The sequence below is a fragment of the Watersipora subatra genome, chromosome 5 (assembly GCF_963576615.1).
Source record: "Watersipora subatra chromosome 5, tzWatSuba1.1, whole genome shotgun sequence".
Classification (NCBI taxonomy): Eukaryota; Metazoa; Bryozoa; class Gymnolaemata; order Cheilostomatida; family Watersiporidae; genus Watersipora; species Watersipora subatra.
In genome coordinates this window covers 66,230,481-66,253,162 of record NC_088712.1, presented here as the reverse complement: position 1 = coordinate 66,253,162, position 22,682 = coordinate 66,230,481, and the positions used below count along the sequence as shown (strand labels likewise).

The following is a 22,682-nucleotide window of genomic DNA, read 5'->3' as shown; positions in this document are numbered from 1 at the left end:
GCTTTGTGTAAGGCAGTTTTGTAACTGATCAACAATTTGAGGTTTCTTACCAAATAGCGTCAAAGCACGTCCATTAGTAGTGAATAAATCACTCGGCGATATTTATTCAGAACTCTTTTAGCAGTTTTAACACATCATCATGAGTATAGGCAGCGGTAATCACATCGGTAGTTTCAGAAAAAATCACCAACTTGTCGGAATCTCCAACAGGTATTCGGCGTTAAGTATGACTCGCTTGGTCTTCCATAACCGTGGTTTTACGACGTTTTGTCAGTTTACGTCTATTAAATCTTTACAGAGAGATTAAACGCGTTTTTGTATTACTGTATAATGAACCAAAATATCAACCGAGAATGTTTGTGGGCATATACATAGAATTTAGTTATAACTTTTCGGAATTTATGAAGTTCGATGCGTCGGAAAGCTAAAAATCCGCATCGTACTCCTTCGAAAGATTTCGAAGGTATGCATTTACATCGTATTATGCCTGAAAATATCGGACAAGGCAAAACTAGGAGGAGGAAATATCCGCCATACTGATTTATTATTCCAGTTGTTGTAGTTTAATTAATGATTTAACGATGCTTAACTCATCTGCAATACTTGCAATAAAATTCACAATATAGTAATAAATGATATTGACGCTCTTTGCGATCGTTATTGCCGGTGAGTAAAGTTTTTTGCATTGGTACAAATTCAAGTTTTTCTCCGTAAATAAAACCGAGTGTTAAAGACTGTGTTTCTAAATAATTGCACTCCATGGTGGTAAACTGCAGTGGATTATCGTTCTTGGATGCGTTTGACGTTGGAAAACAGCTTGAAAAGCATTTGCGAGTCATAGAATGGATATAATTTGTCTTTAAAATGTCACGCTTCTGTAAACAGGAATTCATCAAAAAGAGTAGGCCTATGGCACTAAAAGGGTTACATATTGCTTTCGTTCTTTAACTGTACCTCTGTGCTTTAAGAGAAGTACAACTTTTAATATGATTTTTTTCATGTATCACAGCGATGTTATCGAATGTCTTAATAACTGATAAAAACACTTTTGCTGGTTGAGCGAGCTTTTGCTAATATAATTGAAATGGCTTTGAAGCCATATATGCGTAGAAAAATTTGTAAAGCATGTTACTGAGTAGTAGCATGTATCTTTTGATTTCATTACCTACTTCAGAGGCATTGTTGATAATAAATCTCATTGCGAGTGACTGTGTGTTGTGTACAAACGGAGTAATGGTGAATCATTAATAGTTTTTGACTGCCATAAAATAGAGAAGACAACTCTGATGTGACAAACTCTGATACAAGTTTGAACGCCATTTCCTAAACTTAATTTGAAGAATTCTTTCTTTGCCATTATTTTTGTCTCCAAAATTTCATAAAGATGAAGATCTATACGCATATATCAAATGAGTAAAGACATGTTTGTTAGTCACTGAGCTACTAAACTTGTTATTCAGTTGGAAAATGTTGAGCAATATTAGTAGTGACCAACCAGCAGTTTTTAGTGGCCAGATTTAGGGGTAGCAACTACAAGGTTATCGGTTCAATCTCAGTCCAAGTCCATAACCATTAGATTCTTACCATATAGATAGTTTATCGATTTGTTGTTTGCAAGATCTCTAATGTGGTTTGTTTGCGATTTTTTAGAATGAATCTCACAAGATCTGGCCATTATCCTTGCAACTAATCGTCTAATCGCTATCTAGTCAATCACCACTACTATGGTCAATTTGCCAACCATACACCGGTTCGGCTCAACAGTAAATTCTCCATAACCAATTGAATCGGTATCAATAAATGTGGGAGAGGTGAGATCTAGACATATTTCTTGCATTTTTCCATCACTATTGCAAATTTTCCATGTCTGTGTTTTTATTATACATGTTGTAGGCTTACTAATATGTTATCAATATGCTTTAATTCAGCTACATGGAAAGTTTGTTTATTTGTGCCCTAAGCCCTTAACGTCGTGACAACCATATCAAATTCGATAAACATACCATATAATATTCAGTACATAAGACCAGTCCTTCTACTGCAATGTCGCCTCGCGCACTGACCAGTGTGTATTTATGCTACACCTACAAGCTTCCAGCTCGCTGCGCTGGAAGATGTTACCATAGAGCATTTGTGTTTGAATCCCAACAGTGACTTCGTTTCTTCCATGAATTTAAATAGTATTGCTGCGGTGTCTGCACAAAAATATGACGGTAATGTAATTCATGGCACGATTTCTAGTAAAATTCAACTTCAAAAAACCGTTGCAAATCAAAATTACATGATATCACATATAGGAATTTATTTATAAAATAGTGAAATACCAGTAATCCTACTCAATGTGAGCTGATTGGAACACCAGGTCCCCATTATTCACCATTCGAAATGTCATCACTAGGATTCTCTTCTGGAATTACGTGATATGTTTTGAATTTGATGTTGGTTTTTGTAGTATCTGCCTACAAGGCCACACTTCAGTAATCCATTTGACACATCCACTATTGGGCATTCACACTTTTTTGTACATGAATCACGATTTCTGACAGAAATCTGTCTTGCGGCATTGCTACTCTGTTGAATACCTATTATCCGAGGTAGCGGTTTTGTTCTTGTATTGAGGTGAACCAGTACGTTGGTTAAGTGCTTGTTTTTTGTTCTCTGTGATCTTCACTATAACATGCTACTCTCAGGCTTTTGTTAATTGTAGTATTCCCGACGGCGCCAAAAAAGGCGTCCTTACTGATGGTGTTTTGAATGCCATTTCTTCAGCTACGCATTGCCCGCCTCTGATCCCGATTGAACTATTAGCGAATAAAAGATTTGGGCCATGGAAGAGGTCACGGTATGTACATGTCAAAACCAGGATTTTCGAACCAAACTTCAGATCTCGACTTGTACTCTTGAATTTACGATAGATCTATAGTTACCCTCCCTTTAACTGTGATTTTTGTTATTGAAAGTTGGAAAAATTAGTTTCAAATTTAGAAATGCTGTAGTACAAAACGTAGATTTTTTTGGCAGATTGGAAGCACATTTCAACACTAACTACCTAGCACATCAGAATTTTAAGCAGAGAAAATATGGAAATCTAAGAGTTGTGTGCACGTGTACATAATTAAGAAAGCAACTCTTGAAAGTTTGCATTGTTTTAGATTATGTATAACTTGTGATAAGCATGTTAGGTTGAGAATCGTGCTGCCTTTTACCAAAATGTCAACTTAGAGCTAGTAGTGCGATGTAATTTCTTTTTCTCTTTTTATGACATGATTTTCAGCTATTTGATTGTGATATAAGATAGGTATGATTGAAGGATTTGACAATATGTAAGAGGCAACAATAGCCGATTGACTATGTATTTTTAAAAGAGTGTACGCGCTAATTCCAACAAGCTTATAAAGGAAATTGAAAAGGCAGGCTGCTCGCATACTTCTAGATCAACTAAAACTTACAAAATCTTATCGTTTAATTTTTCATTAAATATCTGCACGGCGTTTCTTAAAGCTTTGGAACAATCTGCAATAGCATTAGCAGTGCTTCTCATTTACCTGCGTATATAGCTGTTTGCACATATAGCGTCTCATCAGAAAGGTTAACCTCCAAGTAACTAACTCGACTAATGCGGAGTTGTTAGCTTACAGTTTGTTATTATTTTTTAATGGATATGTCCAAGTTCGTGTTTTTTGCTACATGAGATTTACTAATTAATTTACCGCATTGCTATTCTACAACAACTCTTTTTTAAATTTCAAATTATTAAAATGATAATTCAGCATAAGAACAATGCGACTAGGACATTAGTTGCTTCTGAAGAAACTTACTATTAGCGCAACCCTAAATATGATATGCTTGTGCATTTTTCATAATATGCCAATATGAAGTTGCAGCCTTATAGGAAGCTCAGTTATGAAGCCATTAAATAAAAAGCTGATTAGGATGATTTTGAAAATATGGTGGTTGTGCACTCTTGTATCCACCTGTGCCTATTATGAGGAATCGCGATTCCAAAAACTTGAATGAGTGGACAATATTACCTTATTATAGAGTGCCCACAAATAGTGAAAAGAAAAGTATTGCTGGTACTATTTCATGTATCTAGCAAGTGACACTGTGATGTGGCAGATCAACCTCGATGTTCATAATTACTTTGTTAACAGGTTGTTGCCATATTTAGTTTATACTCATATTCGCTTTGTTTGTATTCTGTACTTTTTAGCAGTTCTCATCTGCTAATATAAATGCTTCTTCACATTTCAGGGCTTAAAGGATTGTACTGTAATCTGAATTGTTGGATGAAAGAACAGCCTTCGCCACCACAATCCAAGGACGGACGAGCCGGAAAAACTTTAGTCTAATGTGGTAAAGCATTTGGTGGACTGTAGCATTATTCACAAATATGATCATAGTTTTGCTTGTTTGTCTCTGTGTATCATTGATATATAATTTATTCTGGTGTAAAGGTTGTGGTATTTTTCTGCCATGTTTTGATGATGACAATATATATAGAGTTTAGTCATTTTATAGCTATATTTTTATTGTGTTTCATATTATTTTTGTTATTATATCATGCAACTGTTTGTACCAAAATATACAGCTTCGGAACCATGCCCTAACTATTGAGATGCTCACAAAGATTATTTTAAGAATAATCTAGTAAAAGTCTTCGTATATATCTAAGGTGCAATATTTGTTGAATGTCCGTCAGCCTTGAGAAGAGATGTTGTGTGAAGGTTAAGCATGGCACATTATAGAAAAATTAGGTTGCTTCGGAGACGTAATGTTGGTGGAATGTTGTATAGCTTAAGGAAAGAATATTGTCGACGGTTATGCTCGGTACATTATAGTAACATTGTACGCAATTCATTAGAGGAACATTCTGTGAAACATCAAAATGTTAGAAATTGTCTACACAGTTACACCCCACTAATGTTCTGCACGAAAACGTTCCTGGGATGTTAGCTAATATCTTTGAGGCAACATCATGAAAGGCTTGCTTGTGGAATGTTCTGTAACATTCTCCCCATGTCGTAGGAATTTTGCACCAGATCATCTGCTGAATGTTCCATAATGGTGAAATGCCATACTGTTCCGAATATATTAGAAGACAATATTATGTGAATGCTTATACCCAGACATTTCAAAGTAGCAATCCTGTAACATTGCTGGGACATTCGATAACAATGTTTTGTAACAACGTTGTAATAACGTTAGCAAACCTTTTCCTCGTTTTAACGTTCTAGCTAGAATGGTACAAAAACGCATGATTCATTTTTAGAAGTTGTCCCCCTTTCATAACAAATAATTATTTAAAATGAAACAAATTAAGAATGTTATAGATTTTTCATTACAGATATAAAAACAAACAAAATAATGAAAAAAAAATACTGATAAATTTGAATGATTTAAGTAAATGAAATGAAAAGTCACTACAAATTTTAATTTTCGCACTTCATTAGACATATCGCAAAAATGACTAGGGTCCATTACCTCTGTCTATCCACTAAACGGGTCAAAGTAAAACGCGACAGTGGGAACTCATCGCAACTGACCAAGTCGCCACATATACATGTTGTGTCAGATGGTTGGTGATAGTCTATCTACTCATTGATATACGCTACGTGTCGTCTGACAAGCCGACACTGTAAATCATTTCGTTAGTAGAGTGAAGCCATTGCCCATAAACTTGTATGCCCTTATAATTATATTTAGTTTTAGCTCAACGAGATTACCGCGGCATGGAAAGCGATGCTCAGTAGCTAGGAACATTGTATAATAAAGATGGAAATCCCTACGCATCAATGTCCCACCAATGTTCTATGCGTAACCTTCCTGGGATGTTAGCTAATAGCCTTGAGACAATATTATGTAAGAAATGTTCGTGGAATATTACGCAATGTTCTCCCAATATTGTGGGAATGTTATGCAGGATCATTTGCTAACATTCCAGCAACGTAATTCCCACAACGTTGCTGGGACGTTGTGGGAAATACGTCCCAGCAACGTATTTCCCACAACATTGTAGGGACATTATGGGAAATATGTTCCAGCAAAGTAATTCCCACAACATTGATGGAACGTTTTGAGAGTTACGTTCCAGCAATGTTTTTCCCACAACGTTGCTGGAATGTTGAAAATGTGTCTACAAATAATCTTGTGACAACGTTACGATGTAACGTTTCTGGGACTTTTCGGAACCTCCCTGGAACGTTCTGGGAACGTAAAATTGTTAGTTGGGATGTTCACTTTTGCTCACAGCCAGCCTTCTTCATCATTTCTATCTGACAAAAAATAATGAGTGATGCTGTTCTCTTAAACATTGAAAATTGTCTCGCATTCTAGTATCTCAAATTTGTCTCATATCTTAAGACATGTATTTGCTCAGAGTCCCTTTCATATCTTAAATCTCTTTTCAGTTGGGACTCTCTTTAGTCAAGGCGCACAGTATTTCTATTGTTCGTTTTACAAAGGAAAAGAAGGGATGTTCACATAAAATTGATAAGGTTATCTGAGAATGTCTTTGTACTATAATATATTACGGGATAGAGTACCCAAAATACTGTCATCACTCGCAGGTTGCAGTGTCACTTTTTGAAACTAGTTTATCAAGGAATGTTAGCTAGCCTCATTTCTGTGGTGATTGTCACAGAAGAAAGAGGTGATGGTCAGCATATGGTCGCCCAGTTGAATTTTGCATTCAAGCTATATTATGTGGCAGACAATCTGGTGAATACCAGCTGGTCACATTGGTTGATTGCTCTCTTCATTCCCATTCACTGCTTTAAAATAGGTCAACTTGTAGATTGGGTGGTCTCTCCTTGTGTGGCAATAGCTAAAAACTGTCAGTTCGATTTCAACAATAGAGGATAGTAGGTGGGCCTTGAGTGTGATACAGAGGGCTGGAGTTCAACTCTATGGAGAGACTCTCAGTAAGACATAATAGTAACAAGTAATAATAGTAATTTTAATATTAATAATAGTAAAGTTTATAGTACTTTATAGCTATCAACTATAACTAGTAATTTATTAATAATACTTTGTTTATAGCTCCGTTTCTCTTGATTTCTAAATATATAGAGAATTGGTATCACATGTTTTAATTCCATCTTGTATAATTTATTAATTATATTGTTTGTTCATATGGAATTCTTATCTAAAGCGCATCATGGCGAGTAACAATCATGCTAGTTCTTCCAGAGCAGTTCTATTTTCTTTTACAATTTTAGTTCAACGTGATAAAAAGTGTGATATCATCAAGAATTTTTTTAATTTTTGAGGAGTAGATACACCCAACCAACAGTTGACACTGTAACAACTATGTATGGGGATTATTCTGTACTTTGCTCGTATGAAACTATGTCATCTGCAGAGGTACTTCTGCTGAATGACAGAACAAGTTGACTTGGAGGGTATATCAGAGGATATTCAGTTTATAATTTAGAATTGTTTACTACTAAAATTACCATGAAACCTCTATTTGAATGACATTACATTCTATTTTTAACCTTTCCTCTCTTAATAATAGCAGTCAAATAGATAGTGGTGTTGTATTTTGCAAAAAGCTTGTCGGAATTTTGGAAGCCAAGTTTCACTGTTTTACAGGCGAAGCCAATGTCTTTACCCTTAATGTTATTAACTCTTTTGAATGCATTAAATCTGCTAACTTGTCGAATATCTCTAAGTAACAAGCATGGGAAACCGAGCAATATCTCAACCAGTTGATATCTATTGCTTCCAATTAACCCGCGATGATACGAATAGCACGTGATTCTGTTGCCCTGCCTTGCATTTTGTTATTGCTTCGAATTTTTTTATTTTGTACCAAGTTTGGAAGTATATTTTCATGCTATACTATATCTAAGATACTTGCATAAAATCTCTTAGCATTCATCGATATGTTTGTTACAGTTTGCAGTCAAAACTGACATTTACATGCGACAGGAGAGGAGTTATGAGGGTCGATGTTAGGATAACCGCAAGGATGCTATTAAATAATACGCTATAAATCTGGAACTTTAGAAGCTTCATAGCAATGACTTATCAAATGTTACGAGTGTATACATTCACCAACAAGTGACATAAACAAACCATACTTTTGCTACCTGCAGATACGATAATTAGGATTTTTGAAACTGAATATTTGCTCGTTAGCTTTTCCAATTGCGTTCTGATTGTTGCATTCAATAGAACAAATACTTCCATAATGTTTTTTGACCTCAACTCTTTTTTGCGCTGCTGAACTAAATGATATTACCGTCAAAACAAATTTTTGAGCAGAGCGAAACACCTACATGTTGCATTTCGCGTAAATGATAAACCTATAGCAGCTTCGCTAAGCACAACTTTTAGACTAAAATTAGTCGATTGATTGTCGCTCTATTTTTATCCCTTACCTGTAGCGGCAATCAAATAGAGGCTAGTGTTGTATTTCCTCAAAAATCTGAAAATTCAGAATTTTAGAAGATATATTTTACCCTTTTACAGGCGAATGGAATGTCGCCTTTATTTTGCCATTTGCTTCGGGCGAATCAGCATTAACCCTATTGAATGCAATAAATCTGCTTACTTGTCGACCAGGTAACTTTTAATTTCATTATATAATTAGCATTCGTACATAAAATTTAATTTCACTCATTGATATGTATGCTACAGTTGGCAGTCAAAACTGACTTTTATATGCGCTAGAAGAGGATTTATAAGGGTCGATCCATTGTATGCCGTTTTAAGATACCTGCTAGGTATCTTAACATATTACTGGTAGAATATGTAATAAGACTTCTAAAACGAGTGACCCTTTTTTATGCACCTCTTACATTAAAGTGACTGTTCTCCATTGTGTTTCCTCATATGCTTTGTTAAACTACTTTGAATAGTAAAGCCACTATTACATATTTCACATTGAAATGGCTTATCTCCAGTATGGCTTTTCAAGTGATTTTTTAATGCAAATAATAGCATAATATACCATTTTAGGCTATTAAATAATGTGCTATATATCTGCAAATTTATGAGTTAAATAAGAAAAAGTTATTACATACTACCAATATACAGTAGAATTCGGATAAATCGAACGTCACGGGACCGAGCAAAAGTGTTTGAGTTATTAGGGCGTTCAAGTTATCACAGCACTGTCACAAGAGCATGTATTTACTAGTAGATACGTGTACATATGCAAACAATATATAAATCAAAGACACAGATGGCTTGTGACAAATTAAAAGGCTTCTCATATGAAGTTTAAAGACATTTTTATAAGAAAGTGGGCCTATCCTGCATAATGGAATTTAATTACACTAAAAAATTTAATGTTTTTGTCACAATTTAGCTTGTTTTTATCTTACCACATTTTAAGTTTAACAATCAATGGTGTTGTTTATATTAATTTTAACATTATCCCAAACACTCAACTGCTGCAAATAATTGCTGAACATCTTTATTATAGTAATTACAAGTTGTATTAATACAAATACATACATACAATAAATACATGGTTATTATAACTTCCTCTCTTCCTTTTTTGTTAGTGTTATTTATCAGAGCTAACTCTTTCTCTATTGCCTCATTTTCAGAATCATTACAAGTTATTGAAGGAGTGCTATATAGCCTGGGCATGGCTCTTTTGGGGCTGGGGGAAAGAGAGCATGGGACAAGTAGCAACACTCGGGGAAGACAACTCTAAAACATTGACTTATGCAGTCGCTAATATCACAATTGTTATTTCTGTAGCAGTATCCTGTGACAGTCTTATTTATGATCTACGCGAGTATGATGTATTATTTTTAATCTGAATTGGCAGCAAACAAACGCTGGTTGGTGATGTCGGTTGCATAATAAATGTTGGTTGCATAATAAATCAATCACAGGAGTTATATCATTTCATTTTTTTAACTGATCATGTTTTGACTTAATTATAATAAAAAATTAAACCAACTAAAAATTGTTTTCACAATAACAATACAATCATAGCAAACGAATAGCAATAGAACAACAAAAATTAATTGTGAATCAGTTTTATTTTACTCGCGAGTATTATGATTACTCGCAACAGTTATTATGGACAACGCAGACCTACCACTGGAAAATGGGGCCATCTGAAAGCAAATACTTTTTGCGAAGTCAGTAGGAAAAACTATAAATTGGTCAAAGCCTGCAAAAACTTTGTTGTAAAGCTTGAGACTGCTCTGGTCTCAGTGTAACTATGCCAAGCTTTGATAGACGATTTTTGAATCGCTCCATTTTTTATCAGTTTATGAAATCAAACTGCAAACGTGAAAACGCAAGATAATAGTAACCTATGGTTCTTACCGGTTTGTTATCAAACAGGGTATTATGTAACAACCCAGCCTATCAAAAACATAGGGCCTTCCACTAGATCAAGTCACCTGACCGTGACGATAGGCTTTTAAACGCGCCACATCTAATACATCGTGAGAACTGAATCTATCGACACGCTTTCATTAGTATCAGTCTGAGCGTCATATGTAACATACATGTATGTCGCTCGTTTTGCAGAAGTTATCTTACCTTTTTTTTGCTGTGTCCCAGGCTTCCTTCCCCCTCCAAGAGCCATGCCCTGGCTAGGTGCCATCGGTGAATCCAAACATTTCCAGAGCTATGCTGCTTGTGTAGTACTGTGAGTGTCGGTGTGTCTTATTTTCTTTCAACACGCGGTGCTTGATTGATTGATGTCCCCAACAAACAATAACTATACTAGTGTGTATGCATTGACAACAAGTTTTTATCATTATAAATCATTATTAATAAGAAATGAATCATAATTAATTGTGAAATACTAACGTAATAATTTGCGACATTCAAATTATGTAGTTGGTTTATATTTTAATGATGCTCATTAAAATGTTATAATAAATGTTGTTATAGAAATCTATTTTACAAGATATATTTTCTATACCATTTGAGATTTGTTTGTAGTTTTAGGTGATGTGACTGCCAGGACGTTTTTAGATTATAATTGGCAAAACTTGATCGCTGTTAGAACGCTTAGAAAATACATCTTTTTCTTTTGAGCGTTTTAACCAATGTCAATTTTGCCGAATTTTCCTTAAGTTTGTCCGAAGGTTACCTTCGAAAGCTTCTCCTTGCTTTCAAAGGGCTACCCCAAAGCATATGATTGGTAAAATTTGATTTTCTTGCAAACCTTTAGAAGTTGCTAACAAAAATATTTTGCCGATGGTGGTAATAATGACGCCACAGAACTACTAAAGGTTAATGTTTATCTCTATGGCTAGGATTGAAGCAACATTCTGCAGTGATAACAACCCTCTCGGTGGCCGTGGGGCAAAAAACTGTTCAAGTTAACGAAGTTAAGGTTGAGTTATCTAAAGCAAGTTGTCATTGTGTGGAAACAGAACAAACAAATCCGTTCTAATTAACCATGTGTCTGAGTTATCCAAGGGCGAGTTATCCGAGTTTTCTTTGTATGTTATTCAAGAGCAAGTGACATAAGCTCACCATATTTATGATACTTGCAGAATTAAAAATAACAAATTGGAACAAAATTTTGATTTTTTCTTTTGATGGAACGAGCATCTTCTGACTGTTCAATACCTTCCAAACTTTTTCTGGCTTCAACTCTTTTTCTGAGATACGGAACTAGGCAATACTATCGCTCAAACTTTTTTTTGATCATAGCAAAACTTCTACATGTTGAATTTTGCGCAAATAATAAACCTATAGCATCATCGCTAAGCAAAACTTTTCAACTAGTCATTCACACACCATCGTGATTGTAAACCGTTTTTCACATATATCCAAGTATCAAAATCACATTGAACAGGAAACTACGATTAGCCTGATATAGTTCATTATTTATTTTGACAATGTTACTTTCAAAGTCGTCGTGAAAAAAATGAAAGACTTGAGAGTTGGAAAAAGGACTTTGATAAGAACAGAAAAAAATGAAATAATTGATTGTTATTAATATAACAGAGTCATGATTAGTACAATTTGGTACGAATTTGAGAACACTTTTTACTGATTATTTGCTATTATGTGTTCATAAAGATCAAAGAATATCAAAGTGGTCGTCCAATGGAGGTGACATGGAGTTTTCCCGATAGTTCACTGAGCATTCACAACAGCCTACTCAATGAGCACCATTTCAGTGATAGCGATTGGCTGTCACGGATTGATTCGTTTTCATTTCCTTTCTTTTCAAGACAGTTGCTGCGAGTCTAGTAATTTATCACCTTTGTAAATCAGAATGTGATGGTGCAGACTCTTTGCTGATGTAAACAGGGGTAGGCTAGTGATAGTGTGAACATTGTTATGACTGATGATCACAAAAGGGAATATTATGTGGTCTTTGATTCCAATTTTACATTATTAAAACATAGAGAACATCTTCAAAGTCATATGACCAGTTTACAGAGGAATGTTCCTATCATAACTTTATCTACCTTATTTTATCTAATTTCATTGATTTAAGCAAGCTTACCTTATCACAACAATAACTACCTTTAGCAAAGGGCAGACAAATCCTTATTTCAAGCAAAATTTCATGTGTCTTTGAAAGGTGTAACAAGATTTTAAGCATCACTGACCTCAATGATGTTTCTTGTCTGCCCTTAAGCTAAGTGTTTGATATTGAAGGATTTATCTGAGAAACAGTAGCCTTCATTAGTACGCTTTGACTACCACCTGCATCTAGCTGACTTACTACGTGTGACATTGGCTAACAAGTGTCTATAAGTTATGCACTCTTGTTGCTGCTCAGTGTAAGTGACTGATATGCTGAGATAATTAACATACTCAGCCACAGTGTGACCATTCAGAGTGTTTGATGCTGTTCTGTTAATAGTTAAAGCATTTGAGGCTACCTTGTTACCATTCAAAGTGCCTGAGGCTACACTGTCTCTAGAAAGAGTACTGAAGAGTTAGTTATTTTATTATATAAAACTCCAATTATTTAGTTAAAAATTATTGTCAAACTGGCTGATAATAATCTTTGCTGATTTTGCAAGTGTTTTGTTTACTTCACAAACTTATTTTTACTTCATAGTTCACATGAAATAATATACGGCAAGTCAACCAGCCAATTACAATGCTGCAGAACTAGTCAACCATCAAGCTGCAGTAACCATTAGCTTCTGTTCCTTTATTCAATATTTGATAAATTCATCATCAATTACTGTTTGAACAACTGTTTTTCAGCTCAGCCAATCATGAGACAGATAACATTAATATAACCAGCTACAAGCTATAAAGAAGCCTGTAGTAGTCAGAGCATGTGACAAACAGAATAGCAACAGGTAAGTATAACTTATGTATTATATTAGCATCTGTTGACATTGTACTTACTGAAAATAGTAGAGTAGATGAGGAGAAACACTGAGTCAGTGTGATTATAATATAACTCTGACCTCTTGAGACTATCCCTCTCCACCCTAAGGAGACTCATAGAATCTGTCATGTAGTGGGTTTAAGTTAGGATCAGGAGGCTCTTGTCTCATTCCTCAGTCGTAATCAGACCAGCAAACACTTCCTACTGCAGATGTTTCATGTTTCTCTACTCTGCCAGAGTATGACATCCCTGCTTTCCTTTTATACTCTGTAAATATCTAAGGTTCACCTGCAGCCACTTTGTTATGGTTAGCAGCTTTCCAAGTCAGCAGTTTAGTCTCACTTTGTATTGTATTCAGCAGCTAATAGAGTACAGTACATATGTTACAGTTAAATATGGAAGCATTGCTAAAGAGTTACTTAATAGATAGAAAAATGGAAATGCACGCATTGAGGGGAGCTTTAGAAACAGTTCAACCTTCTGATCTACTAAGGTTATTGATTGCTATCAGGGATGACTCATACACAGCTGTCATGATAGCTGCAGATAAAGGCCACACAGAGATCTGTCGTCTGCTTCTCTCACCAATCAGAAAAACAGCAGATGAGTTGCTCTGGATGAAGAGGAAGGATGGATGGACAGTACTACACCTTGCTGTATGGAGGGGATACAGTGAGTGTGTAGAGTTACTCATGGATACAGTGAGTGATGAGAGGAAGTACGAGTTTGTAGCTGAGAAGAATGAATACGGTAACACAGCTACAGTCGTGGCTGCATGGTGGGGAAGGAGCAAGTGTATAGAGTCCCTTCTCTACAACTTCTCCTCACTACAGAGAGACTCCCTATTAAACCTACAGAATAACTACCTCTACACTCCACTACACTGTGCAGCAGATAATGGACACACAACTGCTCTGAAGGTCATGTTAGGATCCGCGTCTCTGGTGACGGTCTCTTCACTCCTCAACATAAAGAATAAATACAACAGGACTCCATTGGAGGAAGCTGAGAATAAGGGAAAGAAGGAGTCATCAGAGCTGTTAAAGAGATGGGAGAAGCAGCCAGTAGTAGAAGGTAGGATTGTTATACAGTGTGATACCAGCTACTCACTTGAACTGTTCTACTGCTAAACTCTTCAGTCTCAGCAACTTTCTACTGAAAATTTAAACTGAATGCTAATAATTCATTCATTGTATACATTTACTGTTGAACCCTGTGACATACCCTGGGTAATTGCATGTCTATTTTTCTGTAAACTCACCGAGTCTTGCATAGACAGAATGCTGCTTGTCTCCAGCCTCCAGCTGAGCAGTTTATAGTCTGAGTATTTAAATTAATATTATTATTCAAAACTGGTAGGATTGAAGTGATGTTAGCAGCTCTTTAGACATCAGCTCCTTGTGGCAGACTCAGTAGCTTGACTTTCGTGTTCCTCACTATTCTGTCTGTTAATATTTCTGTGTTTTAAAATGTCTGATATATGCGAAGAATTTAATACAATAGTAATAATACAATGATTATTGTTTGTAGTGGAAGACTAGTGAGTCATTCCTTCAAGCTGAGGTTGGAGGTTGAACATTACACCCTTTTTTATGAATAGCTATATAATCATCTATGCAGTAGTTGTTGAGGGAAAATAGAAAGTAATGCAACCATATTTTACACCGCTGTAGAATATCAAAAGCATTTTAATTGTTAAATAGTTTGAGTTCTCAACATGACATGACTCTATTCTTTGTCATGTTTAGTAGTAAATCAGATGGCAGGCTAAAGTTCATGTCGTAGCAGACTCGTACTTCAATTTCCGCCTTTAAATCTATAACAATGCCAATATTTGACAAAAAGATTAAAATTAGATTAACTATTTCTTATTTTATAAACTCTAAGACCACGTGTGGTTTAATTTTCTATGTCAGATGCTCGCACAAACAGCTAGTATAGTACTGAGTTCTGATAGAATGCCATATTTGCTGATGCCGCTGAGAGAATTTCTTACCAAACAGCAAGGTTAATTTTACCAGATGCATGTAGCCTGAATTTCAATAAGGCTGGTAGATGTGAAATGAGCTTTTATTTTATTCAGGTCACGTCATGTTTTGCTTGACAAGCAAAAACTACAACATTTTACCACTATTCTAAACAATGTTTGCCAGATTTAGACTTAGGCCAATAACTTACTGTCTACTCGGCTTGGTCATGCTCACCTCACTCTACCTGCCTCTACCTGCTTGTGTCTAACTGTTTGCCTATGTTTATCTATGCTGAGGCTGCTTAGAGAATTCCTTACCAATCGGCAAGTTTAATTTTACCAGATGCATATAACCTTAATATCAGTAAGACTGATAGGTGTCCAATGAGCTTTATTATCTTATTAGCTTTTATTCAAGCCACAATTTTACACATCAGATATTGTCTCTTGTTTGACGCGGTAGGCAACAACTAAACACTTTTACAGCTATTTGTCGGTATACTAAACGGTGTGCCAAACTCTCGTTGATCAAATGAATGTCTAGTGACCCCCTGGAAAAGGGTACAAGTGTGTGTATGCAGCAAGTTTCAGTTCTCAAGGTGCTCAAGCAAATAGATGTGAAATGAGTTAACTGAACAGGACGACTTCTAATAGTATCGCACAGCATTTCGCCTTTCAAGAAAATCAGCAAGGTTAACAGCCTGCAGCGCCAGCTTGCCAGCCGCGTCTGGCGGTGTCTGTTTCCACCTGCACCTGGCGGTGTCCGCGTGACCATGCCAGTTTGCTTGCCCTGAGTAAACACTGGGTCAAAGACAATCATTCATTTTACCACCGAGTCAAATCACTTGCTACTGTTGCTTAGCACATAATGGTCATAAGTTAAGGTCGCCAAATTATCATGTCAATTGCCCTGTTTCCGAGCTTGGCCACTACCGCCGAGCCAACAGATGGTCACACTGTTATGCTGCCAAGTCGTCTACAATTGCGCATTCTTGCGACCAAGTATCTGACCCGATTGCTCTCACGTTTAATCTGTCTATCAGCCTATTTGTCCCTTTCAACCAGCTTGGAAGAATATCTGCCAGCAAATTAGCCCGGCTGATCAAGTCAATTTTTGAAACTTGCCTCTTGAGGCAAGCTTGGCTCTGGCTGATATGGGCAGCAGAGCTTGCCTCTCGAGGCAAGTTTTGCTGCCCATATCGGCCAGGCCAGCCTGCCTCTGTGTGTGCATGTCTCTACTCCCTTCTGTCTCCACACCCATACATTTATACGCCCCTTTGTCTCTAAACTCCTCTGCATCTACACTCATCTGTCTCTACACAACTCTGCCTTTACACACCTCTGTCTCTACATCCTTCTTCTTTTTGAGCTTTTACATCTACTCGTGTCACTATGGTTCTACGTACTATCTACAGGTTCTTTTTTACTGTGTTGTAGAATTGGATAATGCTAAACGACAAATTAAAACACTGAAAAAGAAAACTGAGCAGCAGGCAAGAGGTAGCTTCCTATGTATATGTCTTACTAGTCCATTGTTAGTGTAGTACTGAGGAAGAGAAGTCAGTTACTCCTGTCATTGACAATGCATATGAATGCTTTGTTAGCAGGAAAATGTGCAAAGGTACCTATACACACCAATGTGCTCATTGCCTGCTGTCATTGTCAAATGTGAGCAATGCAAATGTTGCACATCTATCAGCAAGTTCTTTTTTCACTTCGTTGTAGCATTGGATGACGCTAGACAACGAATAACAACACTGCGAATAAAAAGTGACCAGATAGTCTCAGCTCTACCGAGACATACTCAGCAGCAGGCAAAAGGTAACTTTCTATGTTGTTGTTTTACTGGTCCATTGTTAGTATAGCACTGAGGAAGAGAAGTCAGTTACTTCTGTAACTGACAATGCATATCAAAGCTTTGTTAGCAGGTAAATGTGCTAAGGTACATCCAAGCACCATTATGTTGAGCACTTGCTGTGATTGTCAAATGTGAGCAGTGAAAGTGTTGCACATCTATCAGCAAGTTATTTTTTCTCTCTGTTGCAGCATTGGATGACGTTAGAGCACGAAGAACAACACTGCAAATTGAAAGTGACCAGAAAGTCTCAGCTCTACAGAGACATACTCAGCAGCAGGCAGAAGGTAACTTCCTATGTTATTGTTTCACTAGTCTATTGTTAGAATAGTGCTGATGAAGGGAAGTCAGATACTTTTGTAATTTGCAATGCATGTCAGATTCAGGGTAGGCAGATCTATTTACATCCAAGCACAAATATAAGCAGTAACAATGTCGCACTTGTAACATACAGTGTTTTTACGCTCACTTTTATAGCATTGGTTGAAGCTAGACAGCAAGTAACAACGCTACAAGATGACAGTGAGAGGATGTTGTCATTAGTACAGGAAGAGGCTAGACAGCAGAGAACAGGTAGTTTTATTTCTTGTAAGCCTTATAAGACTATTTACTCTCCGCCTCATTTCTTGAGTCTCTAGTATCACCCAATGCTAGTAACCTATAAAATACCTACTTGTATATATTATACTAACTGTGGTATTTCTCTAATGGCTGATTCTATAGGGCTGTTGTTGATCAATCATTGCTCACTCATGGTAACTTTATGTAGATATGTTGATGTTGCTTGAGTTACATAGTATGTGAGAATTTACTGCATAAGCTCATGATGTTCTCTCAAAATGGTAGCAGTTTGACTTTTAGACTGCCTCTAACAGATCGATAGATGTTTGTCCTTGAAATCTCTCTGCTCATCAGTAAAAGTAACTCTTATTTATATATTTTTTAAGATGAGAAAATATCTTATCTAAAATATCTTAAAATATCTGTTTATTCAGATTTGGGTGCCAATCAGCAAAGGCTGGAACGAATTGCTGCATGCTTACAGACTCCAGGTGATACATATTTGACCGACAATCAATGTCACAACCCAGATAGTTGATAGTGTGGCAGTCAAGTTTAATAATCCACCCAGACAGACACTAAAAGTGCCAGGTAACCTACTAATTAGGCCAACTAAACCGATGAGACGACTGGATCCAAACCGGCCAATGTCCAGCTGGAAGAGAAATGACCAGCCGGCTCTTGAGCCAGAGGGGCAGGCCTATAGTAATAGTAAATAAGGACACACATGAGCCCCATTAGACACACATCGTTGAAGTGATCACATGATGTTGTTCTCTGTATTGTATGACACCCTGCTTGTATTTTATTATTCTTGATTACATATACTTATACTTTCAACTTTATCTTTTCATCCATATGCAATGCACCGTTAGACTTTCTTTAACAACCAAAATACATATCTAAAAAAAATTCTTTTCAAATTCCAAACTTTGTTATGTGTAGCAGCATTGATGTCACATTGATGAACATAACTAGTATTTTCTAAAAGGATAAATTGATGAACATAACTAGTCTTCTGGGTATTAAATAAGCCTTTAGTTTAATAAACCATAAGGAATTTGTTGATGACCTTAGGCTATGTCAAGGAGTGCACCATTAATAATAAGTTACAAGATATTGTCTCATATTCAGCAATGCAATGTCTGGTTCCTTATCAAGTTAAATACAACTTGAAGGTTATTTCATGAAAAAGTCTTCCAGATTAAAATTGGCTGTTTTTGTAAAAACACGGCCTGACTGTTGTCACGTCTCCATTAATTGAGTTAAAAGGTGCTCCTTCCAGTCACCATGATACGGTGGAATTATTGCCACCAATGGTAGAGATAAAATATATTATTTTCATGATCTCTTGGCAACAGCCAGCATTATGGGTGTTGCAATGCTCTGATAAGACAGTCATTGACGTGGATTGTATACATAAAGGGTCTGAATGTCGAGAGTTTTATTTATTAAATGATAAGATATCAGGGGGCCGTTTTTGGTTATAGTCAGTAGGTGAACCATTTTATCAGAGCTTTGATGCCAGCCGTGACTAGTCACCTGCCTTGTTCACACACTTCAGCTACCTGTTATGGTTGTCACTTTGTATAATACCAGATGAGGAACAAACATTCCTATATCGAAGTTCATTAAAAGGGAGAGGAAACCAACTGCCATTTGGGCTTTTAGCTAAGCATTTACTTCAAGCTAGTAAGTACGAAAAGATTGAAATCACATCACATATACCACAATGTAATCTGCAATAGTCTAACATTTGTTTAAATGCTTTTGCGGCAGCAAAAAAATTAATGGAAAAAAGTTTGAAATTTTACATAAAATATTGTGAACTTTTTTAAAGTTTACACCTACCAATAAAAGCCAATATAGATTAGAGAAAGAGAAAATGTGAGGAAGTACATCGCAGTGCACATAACCTATACATATACAATACAGTAGCCTACCACCAAGTACTATGTTTATTAAAAGAGACTCAAAGGAGAGTTTATTTAACTATGGGAGCACTTCATGACGGGATTTTCAGATTTGTAAAACTGTTGCTAAGAGAAAACAACTTCTATGGTGTCATGCAAGTGCCAAGTATTATTGGTACTTTGCCAACAAACATTATGCTTATTAGCTAAAGCTTTATACAAGCTAATATTATATAGTACTGTAGCTATTAATAATGCTTGTAGCTTTTTACAAAGCTTTTCTATGACCAAACATATAAATACTTGGGTTTTCTGTTATCAAATCAGTTGTCTCTGGAGAGTGCAATAAACCACATTTCTCTAATTTAATACTCTATTTGATTGCTTCTGTGCAGAAACATAACAGAAGCTAATTGGCGACAAGGATTTCTCTTTTGAACAGTTACAAAGAGTTTTGTTCAGATTTTATCATTGATAAAATTGATACAAAGAGTTCTAGTTTATTACAAGAGTAACTGTTCAAAATTGCACCACTACAATGGCAGAAGTAGCAGACCTGATCAAGCTAATGCAGAAGCAGCAGGAGGACCAGAGACAGCAGCAAGAGGAATACAGACGTCAGCAAGAAGAGCATAGACAACAGCAGCATGAGGAGTTCAAGCAGCAACAAGAGGAATACAGACGTCAGCAAGATGAAAGAATGGAGGAGAATAAGAAACTGATGGAGCTACTACTACAAAACCTACAACGGAAACAAGAAACAGCTGCAACCGCTGTTCCAGCCTTCCCAGGTTTTGACCCAACAGCAGAGCTACTAACAGATTACATAGACAGATTCAACACCTTCATTGCAGCAAATTCTATTCATCAAGACAAGATTGCTGGCACTTTTCTCACCAACCAACAGCCTACACTCTACAAGCAGCTTAGTAATATGGCAGCTCAGCTTTCAACACCCAAGCAGATCAACGACCTCAACATGGATGAAATACTGGAATTTCTCAAAGACCAGTATGACCCTAAGCGCTTCATTGTTAGAGGGCGTTACAAGTATTGGAGTGACATGCAGAGGAAACCTGGAGAAACTATTCAAGAGTTAGCTGCCAGAATTCGTCAGGATGCAACTACATGTGCCTTCATAGACATTACAGATCCATTAGATGAGGCTCTCAGAACAAGATTTATCTGCTCTGTAAACAATGAAGCAGTTCTCAAATCTCTCTTCAAGGTCAAGGACAATGAACTCAACTTCAACAAAGCTATACAGGTAGCACAGGAAACAGAAGAAGCAGCTAAAGTTGCCAAAGAGACAGTTTATGGAAACTCGTCTAAAGTCAACAAGGTTGCTCAACAGAAATCAAGATACAAACCACTCCAGAAAAACAACTCTACACCTGACAAGCAGAAGGAAGGAAAGCTATGCTACAGATGTGACCGAACTAACCATACAGCGGATGACTGCAGATTCAAAGCAGCCACCTGCAACTTTTGTTCTAAACAAGGTCACATAGAAAGAGCATGCAAGAAAAAGAAATCATCTGCAGCAGGAAAACCAGTAAAGATGATAGAATGCACATCAACCAAGATGGTGAAACTTGCTGAAAACATCAAACTGGAGGGAGACAACTTCACACTCGAACTGGACACTGGAGCTTGTGACAACTTCATCTGTAAATCAATATGGGAGAAGCTAGGAAAGCCAAACCTAAAACCTACTACAGTTAACTACAAATCAGCCTCAGGACATCTCATAGAGACGCTTGGCAGATGTGAGCTAACTGCCCAATTGGATGCACAGAAAGAAGTCAGACTACCATTTGTGATTAGTGCTGTACAAGATCTCAACCTACTAGGAAGAACTGCTATACAGCAACTAGGCATCTCTATTGATGACAAGCTACAACAGAACCTTGTATCAACAATCACAGAGAACCAGCCAGATGGGAGGTTACAAATCAAGTGTAAGGAGATGTGCAAAGAATTTCCAGAAATATTCAAAGACGAGCTAGGATGTCTCAAGAACTTTGAACTAGAGATAAACTTCAAACCTTCAACAAAGCCAGTCTTCTGCCGACCCAGACCAGTTCCTATTGCCTTGACAGAAGAGCTCAACCAAGCATACGAAGCAGGTGTAGCTAAAGGCATATGGGAACCAACTCAATTCAACCAGTATGGAACACCAGTTGTACCTGTACGCAAATCTACAACAGGTCAAGCTGCAGGGAAGATCAGAGTATGTGGAGACTACTCCAAGACTATCAATAATCAGCTAGAAACACATAGGAAACCTATCCCACTACCAGAAGATCTAATCAGAAAACTAGGTGGAGGCTATTGCTACACAAAGATTGATTTAGCAGATGCCTACAATCAAATATTGTTGGCACCAGAAAGTCAACGACGACTAGCACTATCAACACACCGAGGAGTACTACTACAGAAGAGGTTGCCCTTTGGCATTAGCTCAGCACCAGGGTATTTTCAAGAAATCATGGAGCAACTGACACAAGACCTCCCAGGAGTAGCAGTATACCTAGATGATATACTAGTGAGTGGAGCCAATGCAGAGAGCCATCTACAAAACTTACGTCGACTTCTTCAAAGATTAGAAGAAAGAGGGCTCAGATGTAGAAAAGACAAGTGCTGTTTTGCTCAACCGACAGTAGAGTATCTGGGACACAAACTCACTTCAAAGGGAATCACTAAAGGAAAGAAGGCAGATGCAGTACAACAGATGCCAGTCCCAACAGACTTAACTCAGCTAAGATCTTTCTTAGGAGCTACACAATTCTACAGCAAGTTCATACCCAATCTGTCACAACTCACAGGACCATTGCATAAACTGACACGCAAAGGAGAGACCTGGAAGTGGGGCACTGAACAAGAAAAGAGCTTCAACAAACTGAAAGATATGCTATCAACTGATAGTGTCTTAGCACACTTCAACGCAGATCTTGACATTGGAATCTCATGTGATGCTTCAGAAACTGGACTGGGAGCTGTACTATTTCATCGTTATCCTGATGGAAGTGAGAGACCAATAGCCAATGTTTCAAAAACACTGACCAGCACACAGAGGAAATATGG

General features: G+C 36.9%; 1 long non-coding RNA gene across 2 annotated transcripts; it reads left to right on the top strand.

Annotated features, from left to right (window-relative positions):
• Positions 1-528: 528 nt before the first annotated feature.
• Positions 529-4,952, top strand: LOC137396531 (uncharacterized). Of its 2 annotated transcripts, XR_010978573.1 has the most exons (4): positions 529-666; positions 1,651-1,811; positions 2,708-2,842; positions 4,255-4,952. It is a non-coding gene; the product is annotated as an uncharacterized lncRNA (long non-coding RNA). The 2 variants fall into 2 exon arrangements; XR_010978572.1 differs by lacking the exon at positions 529-666 and having other exon boundaries at positions 1,540-1,811.
• Positions 4,953-22,682: the final 17,730 nt, after the last annotated feature.